Consider the following 10837-nt stretch of genomic DNA (forward strand, 5'->3'; position numbering starts at 1 on the left):
TTTTGAGCCAATCTTAAGAGGAGAAAATACTTGGAAGAATTATGCATGATGTGGAGTAGATCCCCCTTGTTATCAGTGGGGACTCCACTGTTCACAGGTGGGTGGAGGTGATGCCCATATCTTTGGACATAATAGCTTTTGACAGACAGACCAAAATAACTCCTTTTTAGCCATGTCGTTGTCTGTACATCTGCCTAGTTGGTCATCCAAAGTGATGACATTTAAGATATAGTTGGTACACTGTTTATCTTAAAGAAACATTTTAAAATTAATTCTTCAGACCTGTGCAATATTTTATCTTTTCAGCTTAATAATATCCAAATGTGCTTTTGTGAAGCAAAAAACATGTGCGTTGCTTCGTAAATCAGTCATTTAGCTTAGAAAATAAAGTGCATTTCAAGTATAGAGCAAAGGCCCTCAAAACACAATTATTAAAGCAACACGAGGAGTTGAGCTTGCTTCAGGTTTGGGTTTTTAATAGACTTCACTGTTACGTGGTGAAGATAGAAATGTGCTGTAGAAATCTCTGGTTAAGAGCCAAGACTTTTTTCTTGAATTATTTTAGATCCTATTATTTCCATTGGATGCTGAGAATGGAACATATACATTCTACTGTTGACTAAAGTTGTTAGAAAATGTAAATATGCTGGCACATGGACTCACACTTTCAAATAATAACTGTAAGGGATTTTTATTTACTTCGAATGAACGTACTATTACACTGTGTTCTTTGCTTGATTTATCATGAAATTATGTGAGACCTTTACGTTGTGAAGATAAAACATGTAACTTGAAAGTTTTTTAAAAATACACATCAAATCCATCACTTTGTTCTGTTAGTTTTGTCTCTAAATAATTCTTCCATTTCTTTGTTTATTTTCATTTCAACTCCTAGCACCCCAGCCTACATTACCATCACCTTTTTAGTGTCTGGACTACAGGGATAGAGTCTCCTCCCCAATGCCCTGGACAAAGGAAAACACTTTATGTAAATAAGCAGAAGTCCAAATTGAATATTCAAATCAATCGTGATGGAAACACAACAAAATGTTAACAGTGATAGAATCAGGGGATCTACTTATGTTTCAATTTTATACTTTTTAATATTATTCCAATGTTTTTATAATAAGCATGAATTACTTTAAAAAGATTTAGTAAAGGATAGTCTCATCTTAAAAATTTTAAGCAATACACAAAGTTTAAGATGAGGACAAATTTTATCACCTAAAGTCCTACTACTTCAACATAATAACTCATCAAATCAGGTGAACATCATGCTAAATCTCACAGACACACACACACACACACCATACCACACCACACAGGACAAAGGGCAGTTAACCAACTAATTAGAGAGATGGGAAAATAAAATTTTACAAATTCAGGATCAAACTATATGTGTGCTTTTTAAAAAGGGTTAAAATGTATATTACTTTATACCCGAGGCCCAGAAACAAGCTGATGGACACTGCAGAACAAGCACTCTGATGATTCGTATAAAAGAAAAGATCCTGAGAATGGTCTGTTATGCCTTCTCGATCTTTCCCACTTTGTTTGCTAGCTCCATGCTACTTCTGTTGCTTTCACTGACCTTGTTATGGTTCCTTGAACAAGCCACGCTCTTGTCTGACGCAGGGATTTTGTATGTGCCGAGTTCTCTGCCCAGGAAACTCTCCTGCCTGTGCTTTGCTTGGGTAACTCCCACTCATCCTTCATGTCTGGTAACATGTCACTTCTTGAGGACCTCTCCCATGATATTCCCCCTCCCCACATCAGCCATCTGAATTAGGTCCCTTAGTTATATCTTCTAATGCAATTTCCCCCTTCCTAGTGTTTATCATGAACTATGACTAGCATATGTATGTTATTTGAATGATTATTTTCTTAATGTCTGTCTTCCCCACTAGACTGCATGCTCCAGTAAGCAGCAACCATGTCTGTTTTACTCTCCTCTATTTTTCTAGCTACCAGCACAGTGATGGCTATGCAATAAATATTGTTGCATGAACGAAAGCACATTTTTATACTTGTAATCAGATGGATGGACACAAAGAGAAAAATACCAGTTTTTCAAATTGTTTTTATGAGGGCCAGAGGATTTTAGATGGATTATTTCAACCACTTTTACTGATGTAGCTGTTTTGACAAGTTAATTGTTACCATCATGGTATTAAAAAAGCAACCACTCTTCATTCACGCAGTCACAATTAGTATTTTCCACCAGTTGCTTATATTAGGGACTGTTTAGTTATTTAAACTAAGTTGGTTCAATGCTCAGACTCAGTTCTCTGTTTATACCACGATAGCAGGAACACTGGAGATATTATAAAGCACATACTTCCTTAAAGAATTAATATAAGCTTGTCATGGTATGCTTAATTATAGGTAATATTTAAGATCATCCAGGATTTTCTGGATAACAATTCTCAAAATTCTTTCTAGAATGTGGCTATGAGGTCCACACTGTGGAATTGCCCACCTGCCTTGGTTTGGCAGATTAATTCACCTTTTAAATCCTGTGTGTGTTTTCATTGTACTTATTTCCTGAGACAGTTAAATTATGGAGCACACAATTCTATAAATCAAAATATGTCACAAATAAGGGTGGCACTAAGACCTGAGGAATTCTGAGAGAACACGAAGGAAGGTGTGTTCAGCCCCAGCTACTCCATTTAGGAACAACCCCTGCTGGCCAGCCTCAGGTAGTAAGTCACCTTAGGACCCTGTTGAAGAAGGTAAGCAAACGCATGGGATCACCACATTTGAAATTCCACTTGGCTAAAATGACTGACCCCTTGAACAATCCCTTAAGGAATTATTGTAGATGACCTTAAACTTGGGGACATATAGGTTTAATTGTGTTACATGTTTTCCAAATTCTGGGAATGTTATTAAGGTCAAAACACGCCTTGAGCAAAACTGCTCATTGCTTTTATGTAGAAATGATGACAGTGGTTGGGTTGTTCCATGAAAATGCGCTATTGAAAGACAGTAAAGGTGGAGAACTACTTATGGCTGGTTTATGTCAGAAGTTTACTAATAGATGTGGTAGCTGTGTACCAGTATATGGTAGCAGGAAGTAGCAATTCAGAAGAACCCCTTTCAGGTAGGCAGGTGTGATTGTGTTGTGTTTTTTTTTCTCTCGAGATGTCCTTCTTGATGCAGGGGTCAGGTGAGATACAGGAACATGGAGTCCATGGTTGTGAGCCCATGTGTGACCTGCACATACATGCCTGGATCCCTCTCAGGGCCTCTGTTCCTCCAAGTCATGTTCCTCACTGCGTGGCTCTGGACCACTGCTCTCTTTGCTGTTGGTTGTGATGTGGAACTTAAGGATATAAACCCTCTCACAGCCCTTGTGATACCATTACATGAAGGGGTGAGGAGAATTATAGATGAATACAGGGCAGGTCTCCAGAATCCTGTCTCTGTCACCACCATTCAAAGTTATAAAAAAAAATCAAGGAAATTGCAGTGCCCTCATGAGATTTAAAAACCTTAGTTGGTTGGAGCATTATCCCTACACCAAAAGGTAGCAGCTTTAATTCCTGGTCAGGGCACATACCCAGATTGTAGGTTCAATCCCCTGTTGGTGCATGTGCAGGAGGCAAGCGATGGATGTTTCTCTCTCACATTGGTCTCTCTCTCTCTCTCTCTCTCTCTCCTTCTTCTTTCTAAAATCAATAAAAAACCCATCTCCTAATTATTATTTCTTTTACATCCAAGAGCATAATGCCCAAGAAGTTAAATATGTGTGCTCCTCCTATCATCAGTCAAAATAGTCTATTAATAAAAAGTTGGCTAAGAGGATTTTCCAAGATCATGAGACATTACATTTATGAATTAAGTGTACTAAAAGTTTATTTCAAAATTCAATCTTAAAATAATTTTCTCCCAGAAGTAGGTTTTATAAAGTGTAGTTTCAGAAATTGGAAAAGGTATATTTAAAAACATTTAAGTATTCCACTTTTATTCCTGAGGCCTGAGAATTAGCATGACACGATCATGGCCAACGAAAATAAGCGCGGGCTAAGGCATGGCACGGAGCCATAGTTCAAGTGATTTGAAATTAACCTTGATATGATTTTCAGCTCGTGGAATAGGAAGAGATTTGGAACTTAAGAATATATAAGGATATATTAACCTTTCTCAGAGGTTATGTGGTAGATGAGAAGAGCTCTAAAAAGATGTCTGGCTCTAATGCAGTGTATTCAGGCAAATCGCACCTCCAGCGAAGGCTTCGGCATGAATAGATTGGCCAGGAAATTAAGGTTGAAAATGAACAGTACTGGAAGTGATGAGTTTGGAAAATGAATGTGTTGTCACTGAGCTGTGAAGTGGAAGAAAAAGGAAAAGGGGATATGATTTATGAAGATGGTGTGATCTGGTGATAAACAAGGTAGACTGGTAACAGTGATTCAACCTCCCAGTTATGTACTGTCAGAGCATAATTTACAGCTGGGGCTGTGGGAGTGGATACAAGGTGCCATTTGCATTGATTGTATAGTTGTATTTCATCAGAATTTATATCTTTAAAATGAATGGAAGGCGTTTGATAACATTTGTTTAGTAAATTGCTGAGGATTGGTTATAAGTGATAAAATAAAAAGATGTTGACAAGGAACTGGTGAAAAAGATTAAAAAACTATAATTGCATGTGAAAGTAAAGCTGGTTTCCTCAGCTCTGGATCTGGACTCTATTTTTTTTTTAATGGTGTGACAAGCAATTTAAACCACAGAATTAAACAATAAAGGATATAGCTTTAAACATAAATGAAGTTAAAGAGCCGCAATTTTATTTTTAATCTCAGAAGAAACCCCTACTTTGTATAACATGCTTCATTACTCCTATATTCCTTTTATTTAGCAAAAGCTTTTGTTTGCAGGAGTTTATAGTGAGTGACCAACATGGATTTATTGTAAGATTTTGCCACTGAAGGACAGCTTTAATGAATATTGGAAGATGTTATTTTTGACCTCAGATCTATCATCACGAAGTTGTACAAGTGATTGCCACTTCCAAACCTCCTCTGGCAATGTTTTTTGTACTAGTGCATTTTACTTGCATTTTTCATAAGCACTAGCTGTTTTTCTTTTTTCTAAACATATATTTTACTGATGTTTTACAGAGAGGAAGGGTGAAGGATAGAGAGTTAGAAACATCGATGAGAGAGAAACATGGATCAGCTGCCTCCTGCATACCCCTACTGGGGATGTGCCAGCAACCAAGGTACATGCCTTTGACCAGAATTGAACCTGGGACCCTTGAGTCCGTAGGCCAATGCTCTATCCACTGAGCCAAACCGGTTAGGGCACTAGCTGTTTTTCTTGCCAGCATCCCCCTCCCAGGTGCAAATGAAAGATGGGTTTCCAGAGATTTTTCTCAATAATTACCCCAAAAACTTCCTAGATGCACGGGTCAGGAAGGTAGCTTTGTCTTAGACCTGAGAGTCAGGGTACCTTAGCAGGCAGGTGGCCTGCACACTTGCACAGGACCCCAGGCTGCGAAGGGCCATGAACTTGACTTAAAGGTTTGCTGTCGAGGCCTTAGAAATCGTAATAGTTTTTGAACCAGGGGCCCAGCATTACATGTAGCCAGTCTTGCTGATAGTAGTATAATGGCTGACATTTGTTGCATTCTTTAAATTTCTCATGTGTATCAGCTCATTTAATACTATTTATTACAACCCTCTGAGTGAGGTGTCCTGGTTCCCACCGCACAGAGGAGACGCTGAGCACAGAGAGGTGACAGGCAAAACTAGGCAGCGTGGAGCCGAGATTCTGGCCCAAATTGCCTGCTTCTCGAGTGGGCGCCCTACCTGCTAGCCTTGCTGCCTCTCCCCGCTCACTTTCTCTTCTCTTCCTCACAAGGCATTGTCACTGCCCCTGGTTGCTAAAATGGGCACCCCCTACCGAACGCTGTGTAAGGTCTGCTTGCAGAGAATGTATGTAGCAGAGGCACCTATATGACTCGAAAAAGTCAAGTGTCACTTCTTAATCTCATCCCAATTAACTAGCTGTTGCCTTGGGCAGAGGGTTTTGTTGTTGTTGTTGTTTAAAAAAAGGCCAGAGCACGGGCTGCAGATATGCAGAGCCCTGGGCAGCCAGCGTGGGAGGAGTGAGGGGGATGAGCTGGCCCGGTTGGCGGATCAAGGGAAACATAAGGGTGTACAATCCATGTTGCCTGGTTAGCCATTTGATTGTGGCGGATGCTGGAGACAAATGCATATGGTTTTAGATTGGTTGAGGGGGACTGAGTGAGAACATTTCTCTGGTTTGCAGGTGGCGGGGGATATAAGTGTTGGTGGGTGTGTGGCTGGCTAATAGTGGCCACATGCTGGGAAATACTGCTGGGGCTGGGCGTGGGGTTTGCAAGCGAAGTGGTTTCAGGCTACCCAAGGAAGCCTTCTTGCTGCTCCTCGGGCCATACCATCTAGGACATGGTTACCCAGTAGGCACTCAGTAATATGTGAGAAACGAATGGATGAGTCTATTCCCATTGTGCTGGTATTTGAGGCAGGCTCAATAGCGAGCAGCTATATTTCTGATTCACTGGTTGGATCTGTCAAGTTACCATTTGTCATACTTCTCTATCCCAGTCCTTCTCATCATTGTTGGTGCACAGAGCCTGGCAGGGGCCTGGTGCACGTATGTGTTGTGGGACTGGAACGTGCTAGGGGCTTGAATATCTTCTGAACACATGATTAAATGTTGTTAATGTGGGATGCAGATAAAAGTCAGTGTGTTGGGTCTCAGGTTCCACATTTTCCCTCTTAGGCTAAAGAGGGTGACCCAGCTCGCTGCATTTGATACCCTGACTCAGTGGGTACCACATTACTGACACACTCAGACCACGGCTGGTGAACTAGAGGGGCCAATTTGCTTTGAAAGGGAGGCAGCTATGAGGAGGCTCTGAAGTGTATACCTTCCAGACACTGTCCTCCTTGGAAGAGTATATACGTTTTCCTTTAATACCATCAGATGTAGAACCTCAAGAACTGGCAGCCATGCGCTCATCGTTAGCTATGTTGGATGTCTGTGACCTGCCTATAATGTATATTTCTGAGCTGGCCTCATGCTGTACATTGCCACACTCCTAAGTCTCTGTGTTTAACAAGGCTGCCTTAGATGTGTGCCTTCTTCCTGGAGACTTCACCATCTTTCCCTCCTTTTTACCGGGCTGTATTTCTGGAAGGCAGCTATGCTCACCACTATACCACCAACGCCAACAAGGGCTGTATTTCTGGTTAGAGAGGTTAAGGGCAATGGCTCCTGTCACCTCTGCTTATTTTTATAGCAGATTTCAGGGATAGTCTGTCATGAGGATACCTAGTGATGTAATATTTAGTGAGTCATCCTAAATTTTCTACCGTTTAGGATGGCCCGCTACTCCTTGCTGGTGAAAAGTGTTCTTTTAAGTTTCAGGTACTGATCTTAAAAGCATGCCACACTCAGTATAAGGAAGTAATAAAAAGCATTCTTAAATGGTAAGTATTTTTGAATCTCCAGTATATGAAAATCAAAGAAAGTGCATGTGGTTTCATTGGCTCACACATCTGGGCGGTTTGGAAAGTCAGACGTTTAGACTCTGCGTTCCACAGTCATCTTGCTTGCAGCGCACACCCCTGCCTAGCGCCCGCCTGGCCTGTCCTCGGGACTTGGCGTTTGTTGGCTGACTGCTCAGCGTTCTGAAATCATTTTTGTATAGAAAAGCTTTCATCTTGATTTTTGAAGATAATAAAAAATTAAAATTGATAATTAAAAAACATTTCTTATTATTCACGTCCTCCTGTGTATACTTGCAGGAGTGAGGTGTTCGTCTCCTAGACGTGAGGAAAGGCAAGAGGATGGAAGTAAGAGGCTAAGAATCGCTATCACCACTCGTTCTCCCTGTTTCCACGTTGAGTAGGGAGCCGTAGCAGGACTAGGAGGGGCATTTTCAAGGGGGATCTGTAGGCAGACAGGGCACGTGCGGCTGAGGTGTGCATGGGACTCGTCCACGTCCAGTTATTAATCTCTGGGGCCTAAGCTCCAGGGAAGGCACGCTGCCTGCAAGCACGTCTCAGGACTGTGCAAAGGGTGTGCAGCCGGTCCAGGCGGGGTGTTCTCTGCTAATTAGTTTGGCAGATGGGAGGGCTTTGGAAAACACAGAATCAGAGTCCTAGGAAATCATTGTTCTCTTTATGTAAGAAAATCCAGGGGCTGTGTCCTCACCTACCTGCTCTTCAGTGGTAGCATTCTCGATGTTTAGTAAAGGGTTAAGGTGGTGTCCAGTACGGGAGCGAAGCACCCACAGCCCGTATCAGTGCTAATGGGCCCTCTCTGCAGGCAGCAAAGACGTTCACAGGCAGTCCTCACTCCTCCCAGGGCCCCCACCACGGGAGGAAGGGAGAAATCCTTCAGAGAACCTCCACAGTTAGGGTGCGTTTGAATTTGTGTTAAAAGTTGTTTCTGCTCACTCCTCATTGCCCGCAAGCCCCAGACTTTGAAAAGAAACACATTTCACAAATTAGGCTTTCCCATCATTTCTTTCCGGGAAGCAGCTGTCCTATTTCCTCTAATAAGGCAATAAGCCTGAACATGCAATGTAAGCTCTCAGGGTATATGATTAGAGAGGCTTGCCCGTGTAGAAAACGCCTGGGAGCAAGGCGCTGGCCCTCCCTAAACCACACCGCTCCTTAGCCGTGGCAGAGAGGGCGGCTGGCCAACTGCTGTTATATTTACATGGAGGGAAAGAACCAGGTAGATGGGTGTGAAGGATGCTGGCTTCCGAGATCAGAACCAGACTGCAGGAACCGTTATAGAATCTGCAGGGATGTTGCACTGAAATACATGTTTCTGACTACCCAGAGCAAATTCTAGAATGATGTGATAAAAAGAACTCCAGCCCTGGCCAGTGATCTCAGTGGTTAGCGTGCCAACCTGCACATCAAAGGGTCTCAGGTCGATTCCCAGTCAAGGGCACGTACCTGGATTGCATGTTTGACTCCCACGCTGAGTATGGGAGGCAACCTGTTGACGTGTCTCTCTCACACCAATGTTTCTCTCTTTCTCTCCCCCCACCCCTGCCTCCCTTCCTCTGTTCCACTCTCTCTAAAAATCAATGGAAAAAACATCTTCGTGTGAAGATGAACAAAAATAAAAGAATAAAAAGAACTCTAGACTTGGAGACCAGATGGACGTATTGCTTCCGTCCATGGAGTGGGGAAGGAATTCGACCAGAGAGCTTCTGAAAGGAGCCGGGCTAAGGAGGGAGACCTGGCCCTGAGCCGAACCTGATGTTCCCAGGGCTCAGGGCTCTCGCAGGATCAGAAGCCCTGCAGACCACAGGTGGCAGCTGGCTCTTCTCACGTGCCCCCGGCAAACTCTGTCCACAGATAACCCAGGGCAGGAGGCCTTTCCCGACTGTTATTGCCAGGGAGCCTTATCTTTGGTCAGTGTGTACGGGGGGAAAACAATTTGTACACGATAAGAATAATAGCATTCAATTAGCAAGGGCTTGCTGCGTGTCCGGTGATGTCTAAGTGTTTGAGAAAGAGGACATTCCTCTTTTAGTGCTCACCTTTGCCATGTGAGGTGGGTGTCGTCACTTTCATTTTATACGTGAGACAGGGCAGCTCAGGGAGGTTAAGTGTCTGATCCAGGATCAAGCAGCGAGCCGGTGGCGAGCCGGGGTTCAACCTTAGGTCAGTCTCAGTCCAGAGCTTTGCTTATAGCCATGGCCTCTAAGATTAAAATGAAAACGGGGAAGTGCCACATAATAAATGTACAGCGTAGTGGTTTCAATCTGAGGGAAAATATTCCTCAATGATTGTAATTCTTTCTTCTTTCCTGCCAGAACCCACTGAGAACTATTGGTACTACATGGTATAAAGTTAGAAAGGGCTTTCATTTTGCAAATGTGCATTTTTTCTCATTCACAAATTGGGATTTTTCCCATTTTTCTATCCCCACAAACTGTCTATTTCCTCTAATGAGGGAGTAAGTTCTGAAATACAATGTAAACCGAATGGGAGTTTAATTAGAGTAAGGTTGCCTGATAAAATACAGGGCACCTAGTTAAATTTTAATTTCAGGTAAATGACACATAATTTTTAAATGATAAATATGTACCAAATATTGCATGGGATATATTTATACTGAAATATTATTTCTTGTGTTTTGGAATTCACATGTATCTAGGCATCTTGTATTTTTATTTGCTATATTTGGCAGCCCCAAATTAAATCAGGCTGTGTACAAACCATGAACCTTGGGTTTGCAGTTTCACACCAATTTCTCAGCAGCCAAGGAAAAACTCAAATGAAATGGATCAAAGAGGAGTCTTTGGGCAAATTATACTTGCCTCTGTCTGCCTTGTATAATTAGTGTTTTCTATCAACTCTTGCTAATCTCAAACAATGTTTTCAGCCATTGATATTTGGGAAGTATGAAAATGGTTAGAAACTTTACAAGGGTAATTTTACCTTTATTGATCATTCAGCTGAAGCCCCACTGAGGCCGAGTCCTCAATGCAAACCTTGTTTTAATATGTTTTTTTAAAAAATTGATTTCAGAGAGAGGAAAAGAGAGGGAGAGATGGGTAGAAACATCAATGGTGAGAGAGAATCATCTATTGGATGCCTCCTGAACACCCCCTACTCGGGAACGAGCCTGTAAACTGGGCCTGTGCTCTGACTGGAAATCGAACTGTGACCTCTTGGTTCATGGGTCGATGCTCAATCACTGAGCCAGACTGGTGGGCACATACCTTTTAAAATATTTTCATGTTTTTACTTTTTATCTGAATGTACTGCAGGTCCTTTGAGTTCTTCTGAAAAGAAGGCTTTCCATCAGC

This window comes from Myotis davidii, unplaced genomic scaffold, assembly GCF_000327345.1.
Source record: "Myotis davidii unplaced genomic scaffold, ASM32734v1 scaffold71, whole genome shotgun sequence".
NCBI lineage: Eukaryota > Metazoa > Chordata > Mammalia > Chiroptera > Vespertilionidae > Myotis > Myotis davidii.